Below are 15,772 nucleotides of genomic sequence, written 5' to 3'. Positions count from 1 at the left end.
TTGTTCGACTTTGTGAATGTTGACTCCGAAACCCTTGATCCCAGACCTCTATCAGAGGGTCCTGGCTTTGCGTCTGAACCCCAGGTAGGCATCTGACCTGAGGAACCTGGGGTATGAGTCTCTCTCCATCAGTCTGTACACGTTTCTCACTGCCTTATCAAAGCAGCACAGACAAGCAGACTTCATGGATGTTTTGATCTTCTCACGGATGTGGTGGTCAACGTTAATTTGTAGGGGCGAGACGCAAACAATGACAATGAACATTTCATGAAAGGCCTGAGCTGAACGATATGGTAATCTCTCCACCCTAAGCTTTCCAATTCATTCATTCATTGCACGAGCTTGCTCAAATCATATACTTTCCCGTCTGCTTGCTATCTGTATTTTGAAAGAGTAATTGTCCCACGTCAGAAAGTTACAATGGTTGTCAACTGATTCTGATGAGAGGCTGTTATCTTTGCCCGTCATCTTGCTATCTCTATTACGAAACAGCTTTTTCCCACATCAGCAAAGTACATGGTATTATCTAGTCACACTTTAGGAATTCTAGCTACATTTGTGGGTATGCTACTTTAGCTTGTAATATGTTAGCATTTGGATAGCTGCTACTACCAAGGTGAAAGCTGAAGCATAGCCTGACTGACCTCTCACTAGGCCTGGGGATGGAGGAACTCCTGACAGATCTCTTTTGCTTTTTCCAGGAAAGGTCGGCTGGTGAGGTGTTCTCTCTGTAGTCACGGCATGCTAGCCAGAACTCAATATTCCCCTCACGGAATTCAGACTGCAGGAAGGATCTGAAGGCTGCAAAGAACCCGATGGGATTAGCATGCTAAAGTCAGAAGGTGGTCTTATGAGACTGTACTATTGAAGATAATGAATGTACTCTGGGCCAACGTAGTTAAAACAGTTGTCCTTACTTTTTGTCCTTCAACTCTTTATCAAGACTTGGTTGAATTCTTCTACTGTCCTCTTGATGACACGTTTTTGCATTAGATGGGTTTTGTAAATCAATATCACTATTTTACATGTTATTGTTGTGAAATAGTCTCTAATGTTGCTGTACTTACTTGATTTTTGTAGAAAAGGAGTCATCATTTATCCTCTGTATCAGAATACACTGAATGTCTTTTTTCTATCTTTTTCGTCCTAAAAAGATATCGATCCTGTGGAAATTGAGGAAGTAGTATACATTATGATCTGATCTTGATATATTACCAACAGCTTTTCTTTATTTCTGTATTGGTGTAAATATAAAACACTTACTGCATTTCATTTTATTATATTATATTTGTCCTCATGTGTTTGTATATATTGAATGCTTAAAAGGCCCCTTTCCTAGATATATACCGTACCAGTGAAAAGTTTGGGACACACCTTATCATACAAAGGTTTTTGTTTATTATTTCTATTTTCTATGTTGTAGAATAGTAGTGACGACATCAAAATATGAAATAACACATGGAATCATGTAGTAACTGAAAAAGTGTAGAACAAATGTGAGATTCTTCAACGTAGCCACCCTTTGACTTGATGACAGATTTGCACACTCTTGGCATTCTCTCAACCATGAGGTAGTCACCTGGAATGCATTTGAATTAACAGGTGTACCCTGTTAAAAGTTCATTTGTGGGATTTCTTTCCTTCTTAATGTGTTTGAGCCAATCAGTTGTGTTGTGACAAGATAGGGGTGCTATACAGAAGATAGCCCTATATGGTATAAGTTTATTCAAATAAGCAAAGAGAAACGACAGTCCATCATTACTTTAAGACATGAAAGTCAGTCAATGCGGAAAATTTCAAGAACTGAATGTTTCTTCAAGTGCAGTCGCAAAAACCATCAAGCGCTATGATGAAACTGGCTTTCATGAGGACTGCCACAGGAAAGGAAGACGCAGAGTTACCTCTGCTGCAGAGGATAAGTTCATTAGATTTAACTGCACATCAGATTGCTGCTCAAATAAATACGCCACAGAGTTCAAGTAACAGACACATCACAACATCAACTGTTCAGAGGAGACTGCATGAATCAGGCCTTCATGGTCAATTTGCTGCAAAGAAAACACTACTAAAGGGCACCAATAATAAGAAGAGACTTGCTTGGACCAAGAAACACGAGCAATGGACTTTAGACCGGTAGAAATCTGTCCTTCGGTCTGATGATTCCAAATATGAGATTTTTGGTTCCAACCGCCATGTCTGTGTGAGACGCAGAGTAGCTGAATGGATGATCTCCCGTGTGTGGTTCCCACCATGAAGCATGGAGGAGGAGGTGTGATGGTGGGGGTGCTTTGCTGGTGACACTGTCTGTGACTTATTTAGAATTCAATGCAAACTTAACCAGTATGGCAAGCACAGCATTCTGCAGTGATACTCCATCCCATCTGGTTTGCGCTTGGTGGGACTATAATTTGTTTTTCAACAGGACAATGACTCAAACCACACCTCCAGGCTGTGTAAGGATTATTTGACCAAGAAGTAGAGTGATGGAGTGCTGCATCAGATGACCTGGCCTCCACAATCACCCAACCTCAACCCAATTGAGATGATTTGGGATGAGTTGGACCGCAGAGTGAAGGAAAACCAGCCAACAAGTACTCCGTTTTTGTGGGAACTCCTTCAAGACTGTTGGGAAAGCATTCCTCATGAAGCTGGTTGAGAGAATGCCAAGAGTGTGTGAAGCTGTCACCAAGGCAAAAGGTGACTACTTTGAATAATCTAAAATTTATAATATTTTGTTTATGAACACTTTTTTGGTTACTACATGATTCCATATGGGTTATTTCAAAGTTTAGATGTATTCACTATGTAGAAAATAAAGAAAAAACATTAAATGAGTAGATGTGTCCAAACTTTTTTTTTTTTTACCCTTTTTTTGTGGGATCCAATTGGTAGTTACAGTCTTGTCTCATCGCTGCATCTTCCTTATGGACTTCCTTATGGACACAATGCCCACTTAACCCAGACATCTGTTGGAGGAAATACCATACACCTGGCAACTGTGCCAGCATGCACTACACCCAGACTGCCACAGGAGTCACTAATGCACAATAGGACAAGGAGATCCCTGCCGGCCAAACTCTCCCCTAACCCAGACGATTGTGCACCACCCCAATTGTGCACCACCCCAGGTGCGGCCAGCTGTGACAGAGCCTGGACTCGAACCAAGAATCTCTAGTAGCACAGCTAACACTGCAGTGCCTTAAACCACTGCACCACTCGCTGGGCCTGTGTCCAAACTTTTGACTGGTACTGTACATTATCTTACCTTCTCGTCTGTGTCATATTTTGCAGCAGATCCTTAAATTCATTGATCCGTATCTTTGAAAATAATAGTTTTGGCATCTTCACGTAAATGTTTGTGTTTCCTCTTAGGAGATAACTGTACCCTGTATGGGCATCTCAGGAGTCTCAGGAGAGGTTTGTTCTGGTGACATTGGGGACTCGCTGGTGCAGGCCGCCCCGAAACTCTACCTCAGGTATAAACACACAGCTTACCATAACTCCCATAGGGCATTTACATTCCTGTACAATTCTAATTCCAAATTTCTTCACATTTTCCCCCACTTTCTTCCACCGTTTTTCCCATTCATCAATATAATGGAACTCTCGAGAGATATTTCCTACGGTGTTTGTGTATTACAGTATAAATACTAGATATATTACTAAATCACACTCTATGAAGACACATCTTCCATGATTCAACACTATAATAATTCCCTCTGAAGACATTGCATGCCAGTGAATGGAAATGACCATATTTTAAAACAGGAAGATGTTAGGAGCAGTGTCTGTCTGCCCACCTTAATATGATCGTCAGGGTTTACTCACATCTATACTCCTCCACATACAACTTCCTGAGAACATCTGTCATTTACTGTGAATGGTAACTTTGGTAACATAAGAGGGGGAATAACATGTAATAGAAAAAGGGACCATGGCCATTGGCAATCTGAATGGGTTACCATCATACTGTCCTATCAATGTGTGTCTGTAAAACTGGGAGTGGTCCGATATTCTCATCTATTGCAACAAGGCTTGTGACTCAGATTATGTTGATCTTCTTATTGCTGCTTTATTTTGTCTTAGGTTACCCTAGCCATAGATAAGAATAGAAAGACTCATCATTTTTTTGAAGCTTCCCCCTGAGTTCCCCCGAGAGTGTTGTGGTGTGTTTGTGGACTCCTGTGGAGAGATTGGCTGGTCACATCTACCTATAGTTAGTGTGAGTATTTTGAACTTTCCTAGCTACAAACCCTGGTACTAAGATGGTGTGTGATGTGGAAGGGTAAAAGCAGAAGGACAACCCACCCACTGAGAATCTCCTCATGTGTATCTCATTTGACATGCTTGACTAATGGCTGGGTCCCAGATAAACCCTGATGGCAGAGGATATGAAAATTCATGTTGTTTGTGCTAGTGGAAATGGAAAAACTAAAATCCAGGTAGAAATAATGAATATACTCACATAGATGTGACCTTTTGTGGTGATTTGATTTGTGTTTCTTGTGTTATGTGTTTTGCACCAATAATGTGGTTATATGTGGATTTATAATTCCAAACATATTTTAGGGATTCATTGTGAACTAACTAAGTTTTCCATTAGATACATACATGCAGATACTATGAACAACTAAATAGAGGCGTGTCTTGGTGAATCAGATTTGGACAAGGATGAACAGATGAGTCATGCCCTAGGTACAGTATGTACTGTAGCGTACGTGTATGCCTGTGTGTGTGTGCACATGTGCGTGTGCAGCATTCTCTCACTCTACTTCCACTCACATAAACACCAATGACCAGCCCCATATCATATCACTACCCATGTGTTGACATTGTATCAGTAACAGAGTAAAGGTGTGAGAGAAAACACAACAATGGTATCTTATGGGGAAAACACTTTGGTAACACAATGTTCCCATGGAAGTCCTGCCTGTCACCCTCAGTAAAGATTAAATTATGAATCTGAGATGTATGACTGGTTCTTAACAGAAGTAATCTACAATGACACCCTTTGAGCTCTGTGTGTGTTTGGTTTAGTTTATTTTGAAGTTTGTGAAGCAGGATGGAAAAGATCACTATGGGTGATCCAGACACTCATCCAATGTTTATTGATGTGATTACCTGGAACAGAAGTAATTGTGTTTTCCTGTTTGTTTTTCCATAATTTTTCTATTTCCAATCTTTTCATCCATTCCATTCAGGTATATCTAATTTAACTGAGTTTCAGGGTGGTAAAGAGGTACACCAACACATGCAACATGTGTGAGCAAGACACTGTGAGCAAGACAAAGGAGCTGATCGTGTAGTACAGGAAAAGGCGGGCCGAACAGGCCCCCATTACATCAACAGGGCTGTAGTGGAGCGGGTCGAGAGTTTCAAGTTCCTTGGTGTCCACATCACCAACAAAATATCATGGTCCAAACACACCAAGACAGTGGTGAAGAGGACATGACAACACCTTTTCCCCCTCAGGAGACTGAAAAGATTTGGCATGGGTCCCCAGATCCTCAAAAGGTTCTACAGCTGTACCATCGAGAGTATCCTGACCGGTTGCATCACCGCATGATATGGCAACTGCTCGGCCTCCAACCGTAAGGCACTACTAAGGGTAGTGCGTACGGCCCAGTACATCACTGGGGCCACGTTTCCAGCCATCCAGGACCTCTATACTAGGCGGTGTTAGAAGAAAGACCAAACATTTTTCAAAGACTCCGATCACCCAAGTCATAGACTGTTCTCTCTGCTACCGCACAGCAAGCGGTACTGGAGCACCAAGTCTAGGACCAAAAGGCTCCTTAACAGCTTCTACCCCAAAGCCGTAAGACTGCTGAACAATTGATCAAATTGCCGCACCCCCCTTTTGTTTTTACACTGCTTCTTCTCGCTGTTCATTATATACTAATCACTTCACTTTACACTTAACTACGAATTACCGCCACTTACCGGGACCCCCGGTAATTATTACTTTTAATTATATTTTACTTTTGTTTATTTGGTAAATATTTTCTTAACTCTTTCTTGAACTGCATTGTTGGTCAGGGCTTCTAAAAAAAACATTTCACGTTAAGGTCTACACTTGTTGCATTCAGCGTGTGACAAATAAAGTTTGATTTGATTTGAACTGTAGGCTACAAATAATCAAATGTCTGTATACACGGCCCTCCAGGAGAGAACACTGTATTGTCATTTTTTTTGTATTATTTCATCACAGGGTGTGTAACTACCAGTCAGCCATGATGTTGCATCATAGGATGCGGACGTTGGGACATGTCGACTTGCAGTCCACAGTCAACATGATTGACAGAGAACTATATTGATACTGTAAATGGCTGCATTTATTTTATTTTTGTATTTTATTTTTACAATACAAAACCAAACATACACATACAAATGACAAGATACAGACCCACACAAAGATCCACAACATCACCCCTGGTCAGACACACCTGCTCACACCCCCATCTCCAGCGCCAGCATCACTCTTGGCCACATGGCTTCAAACTGTACCATTTTGTTTCTCTCTGTCGCCCACACACTTTCAAACATTTAGATAATAAATCATTTGATATTTCCACTGTGTTAACTATGGAGGATTGGTTGATTTCCTGTTTTGAAGTACTGTATATGTTTTTTTGAAATGGTTAACGGGAAAAGTATCATCCAACCCATCTGGTATCTCTCTGCACCCTCATATGCCTTGTCTTGAAATATACAAACAGACAGATTAAAAGTATATTTACATTGTAAATGGCTCAATTCTTAGAATGTGTATTTTTTATATTTTTACTCTAGCACTTGGACACATTATAGCAGGCAATTATAGCAGGCAATTACTTCAGTCAAATTTCATTAGATTGTTTTTTACAATCGAAGTCAGCATTTATTCATAAACCCTGACAGAGGGATTTTAGATTGTGACATCTGATGTGACATTCCTAAATGTTTAGTGGAACTATACTGTGCTATTGTATCTTCCAGCAGAGAAAGTTACCCTTAGAGTAGCTTTTCTCTTTCTGCCCCCCCCCTCTCTCTCTCTCTCTCTCTCTCTCTCTCTCTCTCTCTCTCTCTCTCTCTCTCTCTCTCTCTCTCTCTCTCTCTCTCTCTCTCTCTCTCTCTCTCTCTCTCTCTCTCTCTCTCTCTCTCTCTCTCTCTCCATCTCTCAAGTGGAGCCTCAGGCTGTGACACCTATTATGAGGTCTTTAGACTACTGGCTAATTAAATTTAGCTGTAATTAAATTATAATGAGTAGCTAAGAGACAGCAGATGAAACAATTCATTAATTGCCTGGCCTGTGAATAGAGTAGGACTCTGTTAGCTCTGTTAGTCTGTCTGGGTCTATCTGGGAGAGGGACGGCCACACCACTGTCCATAATGTACATCAAACCCATACAGTTGTATTTGTGGTAGAGTATTAAGTTCTGTAGAGACAATTTGTTATGTTCTGTAATTTTGTTATTGTGTCAGCAGACAGTTGGTAAGGTTATTGTTTTGTCATTGTCTTGTCTGCTTCCTTGTAAGATGGTGTGGTACCAAGAAAGAGGTTCTAAATGTGCTTGGTAAATATCATTTTGGTTTACAAAGAATGCACTCAAATCAACTTGCACCTAATCATCTCTGACGTGACTAGAAACATAAGCTTTCTCACATTCGCAATAACCATGAGTGAACTAACGCCTCAGGATGTCAATGTAACCTTTTATTTCCACCGATTACAGTGTTTTGGCAATAACCATTGTGAAAGTGCTACTGATTTTAACTCAATTTAGCAACATAGCGTCAATTGTGAAATTCTGTACTTCAATATTAAACATTTTGAGAAAGGAGACTCAGTCTTGCCTCAGTTCTCTGTTTTGTTTTGTTCTTACTGTCAATAATATCTGACCTGCTAGCAGGAGTTGTTGCATGGCACTAGCATCTCACTAACATCTCATTAAATAAATAATCTTTACAATAATAACGTGGTAACAACACAGCCATTTACATAGTGTAAGAACAGGAAGGCAGACTACTACAGTGTTACAACAGGAAGGTACAGTAGACAATGTAAAGAGGCATATTATCTGATAACTATTGTATATTGAGGAAAAACTGCAAATATATGAGGACAATCTCATCTCAGGAGTGCCAATGTTATTGTCAAACTATGCATAGCAACTTTCAAATGCCCGTGTGCTGCTGAAACTTTATTGACACATAAAACAAGTGGACGTGCACACACTTACTATTCTGCTGCCGCTTATGACGTACACACCCACGGTAGGTGATGCTATCACAGTTTTGTGATGCAGGACTCAATGTGGGTCCCAATAGTCTAAAGTGACTTCCTGTTCTCCTCCTTTCTTTTACCTGCAATCGGAAAACAAGTGGAGAGGTAAAAGCACGACAGCGAGCTGGCACCCATTGTCAGGGTTATAGAGTGTTGGGATGAGGGACACCATTTTCCACAGCTCTAAGTGTTGGGATGAGGGACACCATTCTGTACAACTCTGAGTTTTAGGATGAGGGACACCATTCTCCACAGCTCTGAGGACAGGGTGGGTGTCTGTATCTGCAAAACCCTCACAGACTTCCTGAACTGAGGTGGAAGTGAAACGGCTTGGCATCCGAGGAAACACAGGAGATTCAGGAGAAGTCAGACTGACAGTGTAATATTTTGTGGTTTCTGAAATCCCCCCCATAGAAAAAACAGCTCAGGCGTTATGATTCAAATTCTCATGTCTGTCGGGCCTTGGTCAGCAGAATCTATAGTGTGGTTGCAAGGACTAGAGACTTGGCTCACTTGTTAACAAAAGTGAAAAGAGTTTATGCAATGGCATTATTGACAAACAATAGCATAGGGCCCTGTTAAATGTGTAGGTTGAGATAAATAATATATATTTTTTAAACTAAGCTGGTCCATGGTTCATTTGCTCATGAATTTGAATTTCTCTTTGAAACTTTGACTCATAATTAATCATTTGTTCAGAAAAAAGTTATTGCTTCTGTTACATGGTGCAATTGAAATGGCATCTTTGCTGCCATCTAGTGGATATTAATAAGAAACCGAGCTCTACATTCAGTGGTAGAGTAATGCTGAGAAGGGAGCGAATATGTTAAAATAATTTCATTTGAAAAATTTGAATCTAACTCTCCTCAAGTATTGACTTTCCAAACATACCTGCAAACCCTTCATCATAAATACTGAACTGTTAACCTTTACTGTCAAAGCAGCATCTGGGGTGAGGGAATCAGAGGTGGGGAGTGTGTGTGCGTGTGTGTTTGTTCAGAATGGGGTGTTCAGAAGGAACTAGGGATAAGGTATGTTCCCAGATAATGTAAGAAACCCATTTCTAAACCTTTAATGCTTGGTATTAGAGTGCAGAAAGCCCAACTGCAGGAGCTAAGCTGTGAAAGGACTTCAGCCTTTCCCAGTCAGGACTAGGGACAATTTGTGGGACTCAGCAGAGACTCAGACACCTTATCTCCTTCCCTCCGTGAGTTCTTCCGCTGCTACTTTACCAGACCCAAAGTCCCAGGGAGTTATCTCTTCTACTCTGCAGCCCAGAGAAGGCCAATCTGTTGGGGCCTCACGGCCTCTATCCCCTCCCTGTCTGTCTCCCAAATCAGCAGCCAGCAATCACAGGGGTCTATCAGAATAGGTATGGGATTAAATTAAACAGAATCCACAGAGCATATTTGTTGGTACTGTCCATCGATGGCTCGCTTTTGGAGTCAGGTCCAGGAATAGTACTTACTATCTCATAATATTTCAGATGGACCTGCTAACTGTATTGTTAGGGGATCTGAAAAACCCCGATAGTCAATGAGAAATATCATTATAGTCTTGGGTAAAGTATTTATTTTTAGGCAATATCAGTGGAATGTTACAAATAGGGAGTTCAGGACCTGCGTAAGATATCATAGTAAAATGGGGGAGTGCTGTTGGATAATTTGAGATCCTCTAAGAAGAGGTAGGGTTTCAGATATTTTCACACACACACAGAGACACACCAAGAGATGATTGAGAGGATTTCAGAATGATCCTTCTTCCCAATGTCCCTGGCCCTCTGCCAACTCAGAGGGACATGTGATTAGCATGGCATGAAGTCTCTACCATCTTGTGAGATTTCACAGTGTTTTTGTCTGTCCCTGCCTGCTCTAACATGTTTATGTAACCAGGTTTTAAAGGAATAAAGACAAACTTGTTTCTCTATGTAATGTCACCTTCAACTACCGAATGAAAACTTCACTTTACACTAGGAACTTGAAGTCATGTTTCTTTGTTTCCTAATATATTATGCTGTGTTATTGTCTTTTCTTCAGGCCCAAACAATGCCCTGTCCTATAATTGACAGAGATATTGTTTATGTTGCTTTGATCCAATCTTTGTATTGGCTCAGGAATATTTGTATTATCATCCCAGCCCTGAAAGGGAGATAGACAGAGGAACAGATTATTTTAATGCAATAGTATGTTTTGTAGAGACCTAAATCCCTGCTGTATCCCTGGGCTGGTGTAGTATTATGTAGATGTTGGTCACTGGTCTAATCTCTTTTATAACCCCACTGTTTTATTAATGTTCTGTCTTCAAGTTTCATATTCCAAATGGCAGACGCCGTCTCGGTTAGAGAACGTTTCTCTCTTCTGTAGTTAGACAGAAACACATGCACATACCACAAACAGACACACACACAAGCACACACGCACATACAAGAACATTAACAACCTCAGTCACCCGAGCCACGGACTGTTCACTTGGTCACCGTCTGACAGAAAGAGACAGCACATCTGCATCAGAGCTAAGACCGAGAGCTTCTATTGGACCATCAAACTGTTGAAGAGCCATCACTAGCCATCTACCAGGTGATGCACACACACACACACACACACACACACACACGCACGCACGCACACACACACACGCACGCACGCACACACGCACGCACGCACACACACACACACACACACACACACATACACACACACAAATATCCAAACACACACACACACTCACTCACTGTCACACAAACTCTCACACATTCACACAGCCAACGCTGCTGTTCCATGGTATAGACAATAAACCACTGTACCCTACCGCATTCTCAACCGACAGCTGTAGCTCATTCTAATATTTCATCTACTGTACATTGTATTATAGTTACACTGTTTAAACACACTGCATATTTATTTACAGTACCAGTCAAAGTTTGGACACACCTACTCATTCCAGGGTTTTTCTTTATTTTGTATTTTTTGTTTAACACTTGTATGATTCCATATGTGTTATTTCATTATTCTACAATGTTGAAAATAGTCAAATAAAGAAAAAATCTTGAATGAGTAGGTGTGTCCAAACTTTTGACTGGTACTGAATATACTGGATTCTTGACATAGTTCACTCTAATAAATCTACTGCTGTACATCTCATTCCTAGCTGATTTTGTGTAAATTACCCCATTGTAAATACATTAAATTGCATTTGGATTACTGTTACAGTGCTATTTGGATTGTTAATTAGACTCGTTCCTAATTTTCTTGATTTCTTGATATATATAAATATAAATTTATTTTATTTATTATTTGTGTACATGTTTGGCATTTTACTGCATTGTTAGGAGATAGTGGGTGCAGCAAAATGCTTATGGTACTGCTAAACACACACACACACACACACACACACACACACACACACACACACACACACACACACACACACACACACACACACACACACACACACACACACACACACACACACACACACACACACACACACACACACACACACACACACACACACACACACACACACATACACACACTTAGAGCCTTAGTAACAGATGGGTTGCATTGCAGAACCACCTGCGTTTTGGCAGAAACATCAGCATTACATTCTCCCAATGTGATCACTCTGACCTCCTCCCTATAGGCTGCCTCATTGTCATCGGTGATCAGGCCTACCACTGTTGTGTCATCAGCATACTTAATGAGGGTGTTGGACTCATGAATGGCCGTGCAGTTATGAGTGAACAGGGAGTACAGGAGGGGACTGAGCACGCACCCCTGGTGGTCTGCTTTAAACATGTTGGTATTACAGACTCAGACAGGAAGAGGTTGAAAATGTCAGTGAAGACACTTGCCAGTTGCTCAGCGCATGCTCGGAGTGCACGTCCTGGTAATCCATCTGGCCCTGTGACCTTGTGAATGTTGACCAGTTTAAGGGTCTTACTCGGCTGTGGAGAGCGTGATCATACAGTCGTCCGGAACAGCTGATGCTCTCATGCATGTTTCAGTGTTACTTGCCTCAAAGCGAGCATAGAAGTTATTTAGCTCGTCTGGTAGGCTCATGTCACTGGGCAGCTCTCGGCTGTGCTTCCCTTTGTAACCTGTAATAGTCTTCAGGCCCTGCCACATCCGACGAGCGTCGAGCCGGTGTAGTACGATTCGATCTTAGTCCTGTATTGACACTTTGCCTGTTTGATGGTTCGTCGTAGGGCAGAGCGGGATTTCTTATAAGCTTCCTTGAAGCTCTACCCTTTAGATCAGTGCGAATGTTGCTGGTAATCCATGGCTTATGGTTGGGGTATGTACATACAGTCACTGTGAGGATGACGTTCTCGATGCACTTATTGATAAAGCCAGTGACTGATGTGGTGTACTCCGCAATGCCATCGGAAGATTCCCGGAACAAATTCTAGTCTGTGCTAGCAAAATCGTCCTGTAGTTTAGCATCTGCTTCATCTGACCACTTTTTTATAGACCAAGCCACTGGTGCTTCCTGCTTTAATTTTTGCTTGTTTGCATTAATCAGGAGGACAGATTTATGGTCAGATTTGCCAAATGAAGGGCAAGGGAGAGCTTTGTACATGTCTCTGTGTGTGGAGTAAATATGGTCGAGAATTTTTTTCCCCTCTGGTTGCACATTTGACATGCTGATAGACATTAGGTAAAACTGATTTAAGTTTCCCTGCATTAAAGTCCCCTGCCACTAGGAGCGCTGCCTCTAGATGATCGTTCTCCTGTTTGCTTATGGCGGTATACAGCTCTCTGAGTGCGGTTTTAGTGCCAGCATTAGTCTGTGGTGGTATGTAGACGGCTACGAAAAATACAGATGAAAACTCTCTAGGTAGATAGTGTGGTCTTCAGCTTATCATGAGATACTCTACCTCATGTGAGCAAAACCGCAAGACTTCCTTAGATATCGTGCACCAGCTGTTGTTTACATCAATGCATAGGCCCCCGCCCCGTGTCTTACCAGAGGCTGCTGTTCTGTCCTGTCGATAGAGTGTATAACTCACCAGCTGTATGTTCTTAATGTCGTCGTTCAGTCGCGTGAAACATAAGATAATACAATTTTTAATGTTCCATTTGTAGGATAAACGTGTTTTCAGTTCATCCCATTTATTTTCCAGCGATTGAACGTTAGCTAACAGAACAGAAGGTCAGGGTGGATTAGCCACTTGTCACCTAATCCTCACAAGGCACCCTGATCTCTTTCAATGAAATCTCAGTCTCCTTCTCCTTCTCCTTCTCCGGGATCTGGGCATGGTTGGGTGTCTGTATTGTATTCCTCCAGTCCGACTCATTGAAGAATAACTATTCTTCCAGTTTGAGGTGAGCAATCCAGTTCTGATGTCCAGAAGCTCATTTTGGTCATAAGAGACAGTAGCAGCAACATTATGTACTTAAAAAAAACTAAAAACGTGAAAAAACAAACAAAATAGCATGGTTGGTTAAGAGCCGATAAGAGGGGTACCATCACAGTCTCACCTCAACCAAATCTTTTCTGTAGTTGCGGATCAGACCTGCACAAAGGTCAGGAGGAATTTTGGACCATTCCTTTTTACAATTCTGTTTCAGTTCAGCAATATTCTTGGGATTTCTGGTGTGAACCATTCTCGAGGTCATGCCACAGCATCTCAATTGGGTTGAGGTCAGGACTCTGAATGGGCCACCCCAGAAGCCGTATTGTCTTCTGTTGAAGCCATTCTGTTGTTGATGTACTTCTTTTTGGGTTATTGTCCTTCAATTGGCGGACAGACAGCCTAAAATTCTCCTGCAAAATGTCTTGATAAACTTGGGAATTCATTTTTTTCGTCGGTGATAGCAAGCTGTCCAGGGAATGAGGCAGCAAATTAGCCCCAAACCATGATGCCGACTCCACCATACTTTACAGTTGGGATGAGGGTTTGATGTTGGTGTGTTGTGCCTTTTTTCTACACGGATAGTATGTTGCGTGTTCCTTCCAAACAACTCAACTGTAGTTTCATCTGTCCACTGAAGATTTAGCCAGTAGTGCTATGGAAAATCCAGGTGCTCTTTTGCGAACTTCAGACATGCAGCAATGTTTGCTTTTGGACAGTAGTAGCTTCTTCCGTGGTGTCCTCTCATGAACACCATTCGTATTTAGTGTTTTACATCAACAGAGATGCTAGCATGCTCCAGAGATTTCTATAAATATTTAGCTGACACTAGGATTCTTCTCCTCATTGAGCATTCGCGCCTTTTTCTTGCATTCATCTTTGCAGGACTGCCACTCCTAGGGAGAGTAAAAACAGTGCTGAACTTTCTCCATTTATAGACACATTTGTCTTACTGTGGACTGATGAACATCAAGGTTTTTAGAGATACTTTTATAACCCTTTCCAGCTTTATGCAAGTCAATAATTCTTAATCTTAATCTTCTGAAATATCTTTTCTTTGAGGGATGGTTCACATCAGGCAATGCTTCATGTGAATAGCAAACTCACATTTTGTGAGTGTTTTTTATATTGGAGGGCAACTCTAACAATCTCGTCTCATTGATTGGACACTAGGTTAGCTGACCCTTGACTCCAACTAGCTTTTGGAGAAGTCATTAGCCTAGGGGTTCACATACTTTTCCCAACCTACACTGTCATTGTTTAAATTATGTATTCAATATAGACAATACAAATAAAAATGTGTGTGTTGCTAGTTTAACACTGTGTTTGTCGACTGTTGTGACGTTTTTTGAACAATTCACATACTTTTTCTTGCAACTGTATAAGTTTGGCCGGAAACACAATTAAAGTGCCTCTGTGTGTGTGGATGTGTGGGACTCACTGAGGGAAGCAATGAACATGGTATCATATCCTAGAGCAGGTTGGTATGCGTTACATTTCATTGTGTCTATGTTTACAAGTGGAAGATGCCAGGTGTATATCCTTGTGGGGGTCTGTATGTGGAGGGAAGATGGTGTCTGGTGTGTTGAAGTGGAAGCAGGCGGTTGATCCGTCTAGAGTTCATGGCCTCCTGCTGGGAGATATAAAAGGTGTGGTGGGTCCATACTCAGAAAGATGTTGCATAAAGCTTACTTAATTTTTAAAAATATATTATTATTTTAGCTGCATCAGGGATAGCGTACACAGACATGGGGAGAAACTATACATACCTGGACTGGTGTTACACATAACACCGAGAGATCAATTTAACTGTAAACAACATGAAATCCCACTGTACAATGTGTGAAAACACAACACACAAGAGAGAGGCAGAGATAGGAGCGAGAGAGAGGTCTCAAAGATGGCCCATTGGCCTGGTTGCCTAGGGAACAGAGCGTTTGGGGTTTCTCTGGGTCTGAGAGATAAAGAAGAACAACATGAGGGTACAACTGAGAGAAAGAGACTATGACCTCAGCTGATGCTGCACTGATTGTGTTGGATCGGCTTTCTGAATCCTAATGACATACACCCGCATACACAACATTGGATTGGCTTAATGAATTCCTGTCATAGACAGAAACAACACATACATTAAAAAAATAGACTGAAAC

General features: G+C 41.4%; 1 long non-coding RNA gene across 2 annotated transcripts; it reads left to right on the top strand.

Moving 5' to 3' along the window:
* Positions 1-3,380: 3,380 nt before the first annotated feature.
* Positions 3,381-7,107, top strand: LOC135513047 (uncharacterized). Of its 2 annotated transcripts, none has more exons than XR_010451485.1 (3): positions 3,381-4,222; positions 4,604-4,695; positions 5,202-7,107. It is a non-coding gene; the product is annotated as an uncharacterized LOC135513047 (long non-coding RNA). The 2 variants fall into 2 exon arrangements; XR_010451486.1 differs by having other exon boundaries at positions 3,381-4,442.
* Positions 7,108-15,772: the final 8,665 nt, after the last annotated feature.

Source organism: Oncorhynchus masou, chromosome 24, assembly GCF_036934945.1.
Source record: "Oncorhynchus masou masou isolate Uvic2021 chromosome 24, UVic_Omas_1.1, whole genome shotgun sequence".
NCBI lineage: Eukaryota > Metazoa > Chordata > Actinopteri > Salmoniformes > Salmonidae > Oncorhynchus > Oncorhynchus masou.
Note: the sequence above shows the minus strand (reverse complement) of the source record. Positions and strands in the feature narration are given on the sequence as shown.